General features: G+C 43.3%; 1 protein-coding gene across 2 annotated transcripts in view; it reads right to left on the bottom strand.

Annotated features, from left to right (window-relative positions):
* Window positions 1–13,940, bottom strand: part of cita (citron rho-interacting serine/threonine kinase a) — a 225,379-nt gene extending 211,439 nt beyond the window's left edge. For both annotated transcript variants that reach the window (XM_072247918.1, XM_072247919.1), the window contains exon 1: window positions 13,853–13,940. The gene's annotated coding sequence lies outside the window, so the exon portion shown is untranslated. The remainder of the gene's footprint in view (window positions 1–13,852) is intronic.
* Between the last annotated feature and the right edge of the window lie 463 nt (window positions 13,941–14,403).

Below are 14,403 nucleotides of genomic sequence, written 5' to 3'. Positions count from 1 at the left end.
ACTACGTTTGTTCTGCTTCGTGTAGAATGCTTGTGCTCACACTTACCTTTTGCAGCAACATCTCTGAAAGTACAGATGATCAGAAATAAGTATAAACAGTAGTAAAAAAGTTTACTACTCAATGTGTGCAAATTATTTTACCTTAATATTTAAGAGGTATTTGGATAAATACATGATGGGGGTGTAATAGGCTGAATACAGGCAACTGGGACTATCTAGGAAGATGCTGTGGTCAGCATGGAATAGTTGGGCCAAAGGGCCTAATACAATGCTAAATGAATCTTTGAAACAGGATTAAGTCCACAGGCAGATTGGGAAGTCAGATCAGCCAAATTACATCTAGTATTGTTTATATTCTGTACCAGGGACCACAGGCACAATCAGGTCTGTTACCTTCTCTTCTCTTTTCACAGGTGCTGTCTGATCTGCTGTGCATTTTCAAAACTTCCATTATTTTATTTCAACAATCTAATTTAATTCATTCTCCAATATACATCCTCTGAGCTGTGAGAATGGAAAGATCCCTCTTAATCATCTTGAAAAAACAGACCAGGTGAGTTTTAAAAGTTCCTTCCACAATATCAAAAAAACCCCTGGAATATTTTATGCCCACAGAGAAGACTGACAGATTAATTGTATTCGAAATATAGTATTTTTGGAAATGATGTCATTTCTCAGTAGTGCAATGAAGCGTCAGCCTGGACTATTTACTCAAGCACTCAAGCTTCCAACGTGGAACATCAAACTCACTTTGTAACTCAGATGCGAGACTGATATCAATGAACCAAAGCTAACACCAGAGGGTAGTACGCCAATTCTCAAACCCGTTAATTTTTTACAATAATCAACAGCTTTTGAGATCCCATTTTAGTACTAGCCAGTATTTCATAATTCAGTTATGTCTACTCAATTTATTATTTGAACATAGCCACTGGATTGCTGTTATTGTGTAGAACAAAACATCATTAAAAGCACTAATCCTCATTCTTCATTTCTCCTGAGATAGTCCTTCAGGAGTGAGGATGATATACTTCCAGCCATGTTTTTTCTTTAGTTCTGAGGTGACTGATGGGCCAATGGTGGAATCTGCAGGCACAGCTATAAATAAGTAGGTGATACTTTGCATGCCCAGTACACAGGAAATTTCGGAGCTGGCTTATCCCTCCAATAATTTTGCTAGACTTATATGCTCCTGGACTTTAGGTTCTTTGTGCACATCTAATTGCTCCTCAGTTTTCAATAGTCACAGGCCAGGGAATCACAGGAATTAATTAGGATTTTATACCTCTTCCAGAGGCTTAGACAGCATCCTTGAATCATTTCCCCTGTCCATTTGGCAATCACCTCCTGTAAGACAATTCAGAATAGGGAGTCTGGTGTTCAGACTGAAAGTGATGTGGCCTCACCGGAGGTAATTGAGTCATCACTGCTGAGGATGGTGGCTTGGGAAAGCATGTTGATATTCGTTTGCTTATGATGTTACTCCAGTCTGCACAGAGAGGGCAGATGTGCTCAGAGAATGAGGTAATGTAAAAATCAGAAGAGGAAGTCAGGATGCAAGAGGATATGCAAAAAAAAAATTCAGGGATTCTTACTACAGCATGATACACATCTTTGTTAATAAAAACACTTCCTAATAGATTCATAAATCTATGAAGAAAGCACAGAAGGAAGCCACTTAGTCTATCACACCTTTGCCTGTCCTTTGAAAGGGCTCCCTAGGTCATCCTATTGCCTATTTTTTCCCAATTGATCTGCAATTTCTTTCAACTTCCTGAGGAAGTCTAGTATTATACCTGCTTCCACCATCTTTACATGGAGTGCTGTCCAGCTTTTCCATAAATCAAACCTTAAATCAGAACTAATTGATCATGGACCATAGAAAAGTTTCTTATTTAATCTTCATGATTTTGAATATCTCCATTAAATCTAGATAACTTTATAAATTCCAAGTAAGTTCTGTACACTTCCCTGATGACATCTACACCCTGTCTTAGGCAGTGACAAACCAAATCCGTTTATCCACATCTGGTCAAAATACTCTAGATCAAGTATAACATGGAACTTGTAAAGATTTTACAAAACTTCCTTGCTTGATAATGCATCAGAAAGTTGCCTCCGACTCAACTTCTAAATTTAATGGCCTTGCTTTAGGCTATGCACTGTATACCTACTTGGTAAGGCAATTAACATTATATTAACATGGCTTTTCAAGTTCAACAATGGATTCACTGGTTTCCTCATTGCTTGAGATCAAAGGTACAACACGATGGCAATTGAGGAAGGGAATATTCAGTAGGGAAGAGTAAGTTAGCTGCAAAACTACATCTTTTAACATCTTTTTGACCACTTGTGGTTCGAGGTAGAACTGTTTGCTTGGTCAGTGCTTTGATATGCAGATACATTAGTTTGGAAAATAAACTGCCCATCAGTACCAGGAGTACAAGGCAAAAAAAAACTACCACGGGCTATATCTTATTCAACTTCCACGCCAAAACAGAAAAGATCCTCAACAGTAGCTATTTATAAAAGCCTACACAATGTGTAGAAGCAGAGCATACGCTTACTGAACCTGTAAAAACACAAGTTTTGGGAAGGCACAGATGATGGCACTTTCGCAACTTGCTGGAACTAGAACCATCAGTAAGTACACCAGTAACTATGTTTTAACAGTGGCAATAAAGTTCACAACTCATAGACAGGTTCCAATAAATTCAAAAATACGACCTTGGGTTTATAGCTATCCGGCATCACTCAGGCATAAATACAGTTAAGCACTCCAGACCATCACAAGTATTCGTTAACCATACAGACTTCTGCTTCATCAATTTGCAGCCATTAAAAAGATCTTTATGCAAGTACGCACAAGAGTCTAGGGCAAACTGCTGTGATTATTTTGTCTGTGGCAGTCTATGCTCACCGACAATTCCATGCTTCAACCCATTCTGGTTCCCCTCTCTTCTCTTCACCTGCCCATCACCGTCCTCTGGTGCCCCTCTTCCATTATACACAATCCTCTCCTATTAGATTCCTTCTTTTTCAGCCCATTACATCTTCTACCTATCCCTTCCCAGCCTCTTACTTGATCCTCCCTCCCCACCCACACACCTTCCCCCTCACCTACCAGCTTATACTCATGCCTCTCCCACTCCCCCACCTTATTCTGGCTTCAAGTCCCAATGAGAGATTTCAGAGGAAACACTGACTATTTACTTCCCTCCTGATTTCAGTTCCTCTAGAATTTTGTGTCTGGTGCTCAAGATTTCCAGCATCTGCAGAATCTCGTGTTTAACATTCTATGCAAATATATTAAAAGTATTGTTTTTTGATGTTTTCCCAAAATGTTATGGAGAAACAGAGTACTAGTGCAAAGAAGACAATCCAGTACTATCATAATGATGCCCACAAAAATCTGACACCCAGATTAAAAAGGCCCACAAGAAGTTACTTTCCAAAATGTTGAAATACAAAGGATCCAGGGTCCTAGTGCAAAAAAGGTGCTTAATGATTAAATGGAATCTTGGTATTTATTTTCAAGGAAGCCAAGTATAAAAGGAGATCAAATTTAGATAAAACTTTACAGGATACTGGTCAGTCCACACTTGAAGAACTGCATACAATTTTGCTCTCCAATTTTTTTCTCTTTAAGAATGGATCTGCTTGCATTGGAGGCAGTGTAGGAAAGGTTCCCTGGCTTGTTTCCTGGGATTGACACATGAAGAAAGGCTAAGCAAGGTGTGACAATGTAATCAAACTCCAATAATCCAACACCCTCCAGACTCAAGTGTAGACAGACTAGCAGATTTTGTCATTAATATCCCAAAACACATTTCACTCTTATTAAAAATCATATTACAAAATAGTTTTCTTGGTGAACTGGTGAAATTAAAGTGAATGGGACACTAAACCTATGTGAACATATAATTTTATAACACAGGAGAAGCCTGCTTTCACCATGTCCATGCTGACCGTGATGCCAATCTAAAGTAATCCCACCTATCTGTATCCCTCTATTCCCTGCTTTTTCATGTGACTCTTTAAATGCCTCTTTAACATTGCTGTTCTACCTGCTTTTATCACCACCACAGGCTGTGTTTTCCAGACACCTAACCATTCTCTGTGTAAAAAAAAACCTGCCCCACAAATCTTTCCCTTCTCACCTGATTTCAATTTCCACCCTGGGAAAAAGACTATCAACCATTACTATACTCCTCATAGTTTTATATACTTCTGTCAGGTCACCCCTCGTCCTCCAGCACTCCAGATAAGACAATTCAAGTTTGTCCAATCTCTGTATATTGTTAATACTCTCCACTCCAGGCAAAATCCTGGTGAACCTCTGTTGTAGCTTCTACAAACCCTAATCACCTTCATCACCTCATCAAAAGCCCAGTCACTTTAACAAGACAGAATCTCCCCTGCACAAAACTATGTTGACTATGCCTGATAAATCCACGCTTTTCCAAATACAAGTATATCCTGTCCCAGGAATATTTTCCAATAATTTCCCTGCTGATGACAAATGGCTTACCAGGTTATAATTTCCCAGTTGTCCCTATTGCTCTTCTTAAACAAAGAAACAACATTAGCTATTCTCCAGTTCTTGGGACCCCACTGGTGGCTAAAAAAGATCAGAAATTTTGATCAGTGCCCCCAGTCTTTTCCCTTGCTTCCCTCAGTAGCCAGCCACCTTAAGCTTTGGGGACTTATCTATCTTAATGCATTTCAAATACCCAACATATTCTCCTCATTCTTACTATCCAGATGCCTTGGAATTTCAACATACTCTTCCTTAATCTCAGCATCGTTTACATACTTCTCAATAATGAAAACAAATGCGAAGGACATTTCCTGGCCTCTTTCACCCTTCCTACTGCTTCTTTCATATTCCTCAAGGGGCTTGTCTGATTTTGTCTTTCTGAACTTTACATATACACATGGGATTCTGGAAACCTGAGCAACATGCACAAAAATGCTGGAAAAACTCAGGAGATCAGGCAGCATCTATTGTAAGGAATAATCATTTAATGCGTCAGACCAAGCTCCTTCAAAGTAAAATTTATTACCAGAGTACATACATGTCACTTCATACAACTCTGAGATTCTTTTTCTGTGGGCATATTTAGCAAACCTATAGAACTATAACTGTAAACAAACTGTGTAATTGCAGATATAAATAAATAATGAGCATGAAATAACAATACAACAGAATCCTTAAATGAGTGTAGCTATCCCCTTTTGTTCAAGAGACAGATAGCTGAGGGGCAGTAACTGTCCTTTAACCTGGAGGTGTGAGTCCTGAGGCACCTGTACCTTCTACCTGATGGCAGCAGCAAGAAAAGAACATACTTTATACTTATTGTCACCAAACAATTGATACTAGAACGTACAATCATCATAGCGATATTTGATTCTGCGCTTCCCGCTCCCTGGATTACAAATCGACAGTAAATATTAAAAATTTAAATTATCAATCACAAATAGAAAATAGAAAAATGGAAAGTAAGGTAGTGCAAAAAAAAACCGAGATGCAGGTCCGGATATTTGGAAGGTACGGCCCAGATCCGGGTCAGGATCCGTTCAGCAGTCTTATCACAGTTGGAAAGAAGCTGTTCCCAAATCTGGCCGTACGAGTCTTCAAGCTCCTGAGCCTTCTCCCGGAGGGAAGAGGGACGAAAAGTCTGTTGGCTGGGTGGGTCGTGTCCTTGATTATCCTGGCAGCACTGCTCCGACAGCGTGCGGTGTAGAGTGAGTCCAAGGACGGAAGATTGGTTTGTGTGATGTGCTGCGCCGTGTTCACGATCTTCTGCAGCTTCTTCCTGTCTTGGGCAGGACAACTTCCATACCAGGTTGTGTCGCACCCTAGAAGAATGCTTTCTACAGTGCATCTATAAAAATTAGTGAGGGTTTTAGGGGACAAGTCAAATTTCTTTAGTTTTCTCAGGAAGTAAAGGCACTGATGGGCCTTCTTGGTAGTGGACCCTGCTTGGTTGGACCAAGTCAGGTCATTTGTGATATTGACCCCAAGGAACTTAAAGCTTTTGACCTGTTCCACTTGCGCACCACCGATGTAAATTGGGTCTTGCGGTCCGCTACTCCTTCTAAAGTCAACAACCAATTCCTTCATCTTGCTGACTTTGAGGGATAGGTTATTGTCTTCGCACCATGCCACCAGGTTCCTAATTTCCCCTCTGTACTCAAACTCATCATTACCCGAGATACGGCCTACAATTGTTGTGTCATCAGCAAACGTCAGCATGGCCTGGGTGGTGAGGATCTTTGATAATGGATGCTGCTTTTCTACAGCGATGTTTCATGTAGAAGAGCTCAATGGTTGGGAGAGATTTTACCCATGATGTACTGGGTCGAATCCACTACCTTTGGTAGGGTTTTCTGCTCAAAGGCATTGATGTTCCCATACCAGGCTGTAATGCAGCCAGTCAGCACACTTAGACTTTCAACCACAGATCTATAGATGCTTGCAAAGGTTTTCAATGACATGCCAAACCTCTGCAGACTCCTGAGGAAGTAGAGGCACTGTCTTGCTTTCTTCGCAATTACATTTATATGATGGATCCAGGACAGGTCCTCTGAGATGGTGATACCCTGGAATTTAAAGTTACTGACCCTCTCCACCTCTGGTCCTCAGATGATTACTGGCTCATGGATCTTTGGTTCCCTCAGTTCCTTGGTCTCTTACTGACATTGAGTGAGAAGTTGTTATTACACCACTCAGCCAAGTTTTCAATCTCCCTTCTGTATGCTGCTTCATAACCCCCTTTAATACAGCCCACACAGTGGTGTCATCAGCAAACTTGTATAAGGTGTTGGAGCTGTACTTAGCCACACAGTCATAAATGTAAAGTGAGTAGAGCAGGGGGCTTAGCACACATCCCTGTGGTGCTCCTGTGCTGATGGAGATTGCAGAGGAGATGTTTTTGCCAATCCAAACTGACTGGGGTCTACAAGTGAAGAAATCCAGGATCCAATTGCACAAAGGGGTATCAAGGCTCAGGTCTTGGAGTTTACTGATTAGTTTTGAGGGGATGATGATGTTAAATGCCAAGCCGTAATTGATAAGAAGCATCCTGATGTATGCATCTTTGCTATCCAGATGTTCCAGGGTTTTGTGAAGAGCCAATGAGATAGCATCTGTTGTAGACCTGTTGATTCGGTAGGCGAATTGGAGCAGATCTAAGTTGCCATTCAGACAGGAGCTGATATGCTTTAACACTGGCCTCTCAAAACACTTCATCACTGTGATGTAAGTGCTACTGGGTAATAGTCATTTAGACAGGTTACCATACTCTTCTTAGACACTGGTATGATTGAAGTCTGCTTGAAACAAATGGGTACCACACACTACCGTAGTGAGAGGTTGAAGATATTTGTGAATACACCAGGTAGTTGGTCAGCACAGGTCTTCAGTACTTGGCCAGGTACTCTGTCCGGACCAGGTGCTTTCTTTGGATTCACTCCCTTGAAGACAGCCTGCATGTCATCTTCAGACCAAAAGATCATCGGGAGACATGGGGGTGAGCAATGGGTCCTCCCTGTTCTGGTGGTTGAAGTGAGCATTGAAAGGCATTGCACTAATATGGAAGTGAATCTCTGCTTTCCCCTATGTCATAAGATTTAGCTTTGTAGGAAGTATGGCATTCAAACCCATCATCAGGACTGGAAAGCAAGGGGAAGAAGCCAGAATAAGCAGGTGAGAAGAGAGGAATGAGTTAAAAACTGGCAAGTAATAGGTGAAACCAGATGGGAAGGTGGGGGTGGGTGGGGAGGGTATGAAGTGAAAAGTGGGAGGTGAAAGGTGGAAGAGATAAAAGCCTGAAGAATGAATCTGATAAGAAGAGAGCGAACCATGAGAGAAAGGGAAGGAGGAGGGGAACTAGAGGAAGATGATGGGCAGGTGAGGAAAAGAGAAGGGTTAAGACGGGAGCCAGGATGGGGAAAGGAAAAAGTCGGGGTACAATTGCTAAAATCGATGTTCATGCCATCAGGTTGGAGCTTACCTAGACAGAATGAGGTGTTGTTCTTCCAAACTGATTGTGGCTTCATTATGGTAGTAGAGGAAACCATAGACTGACATATCAGAATGAGAATGGAAAGTAGAATTAAAATGGGTGGCCACTGGGAATTTCTCCCATCTCCAATGGGATCCTACCGCCAAGCACACATTTCTCTCCCCCCCACTTTCTGCTCTCCACAGGGATCGCTCCCTGCGTGACTCCCTCGCCTATTCATCCCTCCCCACTGATTTCCTTCCTGGCATTTATCCTTGCAAGTGGAACAAGTTCTACTTCTCCTCCCTCAGTACCATTCAGGGCCACAAACAGTCCTTCCAGGTGAGGCAGGTGACACTTCACCTGTGAGTCTGTTGGAGTCATTTACTATATCCGGTGCTCCCAGTGTGGACTCCTGTACATCGGTGAGGCCCAACGTAGATTGGGAGACTGCTTCGCTGAGCACTGTCTGCCAGAAAAAACAGGATCTTCCAGTGACCACACATTTTGATTCCACTTCCCATGTGTCCATCTATGTCTTCCTCTATTGTTGTGATAAGGCCACACTCAGGTTGGAGGAGCAACAATTTATATTCCGCTGGATAGCCTCCAACATGGCGGCATGAACATCGATTTCTCGAACTTCCAGTAATGCCACCCCTCCTTCTCTATTCCCCATCCCATTTCCCTTTCTCACCTTATCTTCTTGTCCGCCCATCACCACCCTCTGGTGCTCCTCCCTCTTTCTTTCTGCCATGGTCTTCTGTCCTCTCCTATCCGATGTCCCCTTCTCCAGTCTGTATCTCTTTCACCAGTCAACATCCCAGCTCTTTACTTCACCTTCCCCCCCCCGCTTCACCTATCATCTTGTGTTTCTTCCTCCCCTCCCCCCATCTTCTAACTCTGACTCCTCGTCCTTTATTCTCCAGACCTGCTGAAGGTCTTGGCCTGAAATATCAACTGTATTCTTCTCCATAGATACTGCCTGCCTTTCTGAGCTCCTCCAGCATTTTGTGTGTGTTGCATCTGCAGATTTTCTCTTGTTTGTGATGAGGCCACAGGGAAAACCCACCTTTTACATATGCTTCCTTTTGCTTTTTGACTAAACTTACAATATTCCTTGTCATCCAAGATTCCTGAACAAAATCAACATCACCTTTCACCCTCACAGAAACATGCAGCTCCTGAACTCTAATCAACCGGCCTTTAAGAGTCCAACATGTCAGATGTGGATTCACCCCTAAAACAGCCATCCCTATCTGCTTTCTCCCGTTCCTGTCTAACACTGTTTTAATTTGCCTTTCTTCATTTTAGCACTCTCTCAAAGACCAGATTTTCCTTATCCGTAACTATTTTAAAATTTATGGAATTATGGTCATTTTCCAAATGCTCCATATTAAAACTTGGTCAGGCTAATTCCCAATACAAAGCCATGTACAGCCCAATCCCTAGCTGAACTATCTACAAATTGTTTCAAAAACCCTCCTGAATGCACCTAACAAATTCTGACTGATTCAAGACCCTGACACTTAGAGAGTCTCAGTCAATACTGAAGACATTAAACTCACTGACTATGATACCTGTTGTTTTTGCACTTTTAACACCTGTTAAGGGGTTTCCCTAGCTCTCACTGGCTATTGGGAAGCCAACAGTACAAGTCCATCATAGTGAACGCATCTTTCTCATTCCAGAATTCTTTCACGTGGCCTTACTGGATGAGCCCCTCACGATGTCCTCTGTTGATGTAACACGAATATTCTCCTTCATCAGTAAATCTAACTCCCCAACCTCTTTTACATCCATCTACAGAACACCTGCCTTCTTCTTAACCATCTTTCTATAATGGCTACAATATTGAAATCCTGGCTTTTAGCTCATCTTCTTCACCCAGTATATTCCTTGCATTAAAATACACCTTAGACCATATTCCTGCCACCTTCATGATTATACCCATGGCTGCTTTTGCTTTTAGACTTAATCTTTGCCACCTGCATACCTACTGCTCCAGTTCCAACTTCACCACTACAGTCACTTAAATCCTCTTATGTTGCACTAGCAATCTTCCCTGCAAGGACAAAGGTGCCCTTCTAGTATACATGCAACCTACCTTTCTTCTACAGATCCCACCTGCCCTGGAACAGACCCCAATGACCTAATTAACTGAAGCCCTCCCTCCTACATGAGTTATTTAGCCAAGCATTCAACTTGTGTCTAGCCTGACTAGCACATAGGTCAGGGAGTAATCCTAAAATATAACCCTGAAAATCCTGCTTTTCAACTTAAATCTTGAGTACAACACAAGCTTTGAAAGCAGAACCAAGTGAATTTCAATTTATAAGCTCAAGTTTGTTAAAACAAGCCAAAACATATAAGTACCAGAACCCAGTTTTAGGCATACACGTGACCAACAATCCAGATCTGTATTCCAACTACACATGCTCACAGCCCAGACTAACAAAAGTTCCAGATGTTAAAGCATCAGGATTTTGCAACAATAGGATACTGGATTTGCAGATTCAATGAAGTATAGAAATATAGGGGTTTCATTATTGAAACAAAAGATTTTGAGGAGGATAGATGTTGGGACGATGTTTCCCCTAGATCAAAGAGGACTTAATTTGAGAATAAGAGATCACTTATTTCAAACAGATATGAGAAGGAGTTTTTCCTTTCAGAAGTTGCAGATCATTAGAATTTTCTACCCCAGACAATGGTGAAAGTAGAGTCATTGTATGTACTCAAGGTAGAGTGTTCAAGGGGGTGTAAAAATAAAGCAGAAAAGTAGTGTTGAGCAACACACATTAAAGTTGCTGGTGAACGCAGCAGGCCAGGCAGCATCTCTAGGAAGAGGTACAGTCGACGTTTAGGCCCGAGACCCTTCATCAGGACTAACTGAAGGAAGAGCTAGTAAGAGATTTGAAAGTGGGAGAGGGAGAGGGAGATCCAAAATGATAGGAGAAGACAGGAGGGGGAGGGATGGAGCCAAGAGCTGGACAGGTGATTGGCAAAAGGGATATGACAGGATCATGGGACAGGAGGCCACGGAGAAGGAAAAGGGGGAGGGGGGGAAAAAACCCCAGAGGATGGGCAAGGGGTATAGTCAGAGGGACAGAGGGAGAAAAAGGAGAGAGAAAGAATGTGTGTATATAAATAAATAATGGACAGGGTACGAGGGGGAGGTGGGGCATTAACGGAAGTTAGAGAAGTCAATGTTCATGCCATCAGGTTGGAGCCTACCCAGACGGAATATAAGGTGTTGTTCCTCCAACCTGAGTGTGGCTTCATCTTTACAGTAGAGGAGGCCGTGGATAGACATATCAGAATGGGAATGGGATGTGGAATTAAAATGTGTGGCCACTGGGAGATCCTGCTTTCTCTGGCGGACAGAGCGTAGGTGTTCAGCAAAACGATCTCCCAGTCTGCGTCGGGTCTCGCCAATATATAGAAGGCCACATCGGGAGCACCGGACGCAGTATATCACCCCAGCCGACTCACAGGTGAAGTGTCGCCTCACCTGGAAGTAGTGTTGAACATTGGATTAAACATGGTCTTAATGAATGTAGTAACAGGCTCCAAGGATCCACTGACCTACTCCTCCATCTCTTATGTTTCTCCTCTAACACCCCCTCACCATCTACATCCAATTGAAGAGTTTGGAGTGCTCTCGGACATCAATTATGGAAATTCCAGTGCTGCTCTTTTCACCATCTGCTCCTAGTCATGCAGCTTGCAATTCACTACACCAGTCTCGTGACAGGCATGGAGGTACTAGGAGTGCTGGACTGAGACCAAATGGATGTACTTGCAGGGTTAGTTGGTTCAAACAGAATACATGATGTTGAAATGATACGTGGATGCTGGTGGCGCCAATCTTTATTAGATTACTAAAACTACTTTTGATATTGAATCCATAAGTGAGACACCATGGTCCTGCAAATGACCTCCTTGATAGTGCCCAGCCACACCTGCATTAATGGAATCCTGCCCCCTCTCACAAAAAGGAAAGTAACTTCTTGCAGACCATTGTTATACAACTATCACATCCTCAGAGGCATCATTGAAACAGCCTTAGATAGTCTCAATTCATTTGTACCAATATTTAGTCTCTCCATGGCAACTGCGACTGCTTCAAGTTGCATACCTAAGGCACATCTTTAATGAGGCATCATCGTGTGCATTCATGACAAATGATTCAGAAGCCCAGAAGTAATGTAACAATGCAGTGGCTGGATTAAAAATGCCCCTGCATGACAACAGGCAACAGGCATCTCCAGGTTACAGACATGTAAACTAAAATCCAGCCCTATGATCTATTAGAGTCATAGAGCAGAAACAGGCCCTTTGGCCCATCTAGTCTATGCCAAACTATTATTCTGCCTAGTCCCTTGACCTCCACTCAGACCAAGCCCTCTATACCCTGTCCATCCATGTATGGTACCTATCCAAATTTCTCTTAAATGTTTAAAGAAAACCTGCATCCCCCTCTTCTGCTGGCATTCTCACCACCCTCTGAATGAAGAAGTTTGCCCTCATATTTCCTTAAACATTTCACCATTCACTCTTCTTAACCCATGATCTCTAGATCTAGTCGCACCCAATTTTAGTTGGAAAAGCCCACTTGTGTTTACACCATCTATTCCCTCATAATTTTGTATAACTCTATCAAAACTCGCTCTCCTACACTCATATTTAACTGGTCCCTACAACTCAGGTCCTCAAAATCCTGGCAACATCTTTGTACACCTTTTCTGTACTCTTTCAATCTTTCCTGTAGGCAGGTGGCCAGAACTGCACACAATATTCCAAATTAGGCCTCATCAACATCTTACACAACTTCAACATAGCATCCCAACTCCTGTACACTTTGGGGAAAGTTCTCTTTACGACCCTGTCTACCTCTGACACCACTTTTCAAGGAATCATGATCTGCATTCCCAGATTCATCTGTTTTACCAGATTCTGCAATGCCCTTCCACTCACCATGCAACTACTCCCTGGCTTGTCCTCCCAGAGCAACAGCTCACATGCCTCTGCATTAAGTTCTAGCTGACATTTCAACCATTCTGCCAATTAGTTTAGATCCGGCTGCAGTCTTTGATCGCCTTCCTTGCTGTCCACTACACCCCCAATCTTGGTGTCACTCACAATTATGTCAATCCAATTTACACATTATCATCCAGATCATTGATATAGATGACGAACAGCAATCACTGATCCCCAAGGCACACTGTTAGTCACAGACCTCCAGTCAAAGAGGCAACCAGCTACTACCACTCTCTGGCTTCTCCCGCAAAGCCAGTATCTAATCCAATATATGACCTTATCCTAAGTGCCTTTATAAATCCACGCATCCTACTTAAAATATCCCTCTCAAACTTTAAACATTTGTGCAATTCCATCTTTCAGACCCTTTTTCTACGCTACCTTAAATTGTGCTACCTGTCATCTTTCCTATAACAGCTCACTCCGCAGACATTAAAATCCATTTTCCATATTTAATAATATTAACAACGTCCTTCTGAAGTCTGTTGTTATCCTTCGCGCCTTTCGCTACATTTCCCAATAGCATCATTCATCAAGAACGACGTTATCTATCAACTGAACTTTGAGCTTCCTCCTGCCTTAACTTTCATAATGTCCCATTCGTGAGATGCTGTCGCTTTAAGGCACCAGCGTCTTGCTGAACAGAACAGATAACATCCGAATGAGGAGGTAACTGTTCCAACTCCCACTGTCAGGCTCAGTAAGAAAGGCTGCATGGCAGGGACATTGTTCCTGCCTCGGGTGACGGACTGCACCCCGCACCCCGCACAGGCAGCATTCCTCCCACCGCACCTTCTTACCTGATGACCCTCGGGCCACTCTCCCTGGCTCTCGGTAATCACGACTGGCAACCCCACCATCCGATAGCTCAGCCCGCGGCCGCGCTCCGTTTCCTCGCCGCCCCGATCCCCCTTCCCGCCCGCTGCTAACGTCTTCTTCACCGCTTGCCTGCCCTTCAAATTTCGCTCAAAAAGATGGTAGCGCGCCTCCCATTGGGCAGCGGCGCCGGCGGCCTCCCTGCGTCCGGCCGGCGGATTGGTGGGACGGCCGGATCCTCTGCTGATTGGCCTGAATCGGAAGCTCGCAAGCGCCTGCGTCGGTAGGCGAGTCTGGTCTCCAAGGTGACGGTGACGCGCTCGGAAAGGGCGGCGGAGGAGAAACAAACACTGGAGGTTCGTCAGGAGCTGGAAATCTGGGACAACACACGCAACACGCTGGAGGAACTCGGCAGGTCAGGCAGCATCCATGGAAATGGCGTTTCGGGCCGAGACCCTTCATCAGGACTGGAAAAGCAGGGGGTAGATGATCGAATAACGGGAGGGGAGGGAGAACAAGGTGTGAGGTGAGGTGA

This window comes from Mobula birostris, chromosome 31 (assembly GCF_030028105.1).
Source record: "Mobula birostris isolate sMobBir1 chromosome 31, sMobBir1.hap1, whole genome shotgun sequence".
Taxonomy (NCBI): domain Eukaryota; kingdom Metazoa; phylum Chordata; class Chondrichthyes; order Myliobatiformes; family Myliobatidae; genus Mobula; species Mobula birostris.
This window is presented reverse-complemented; position numbering and strand designations above follow the sequence as displayed.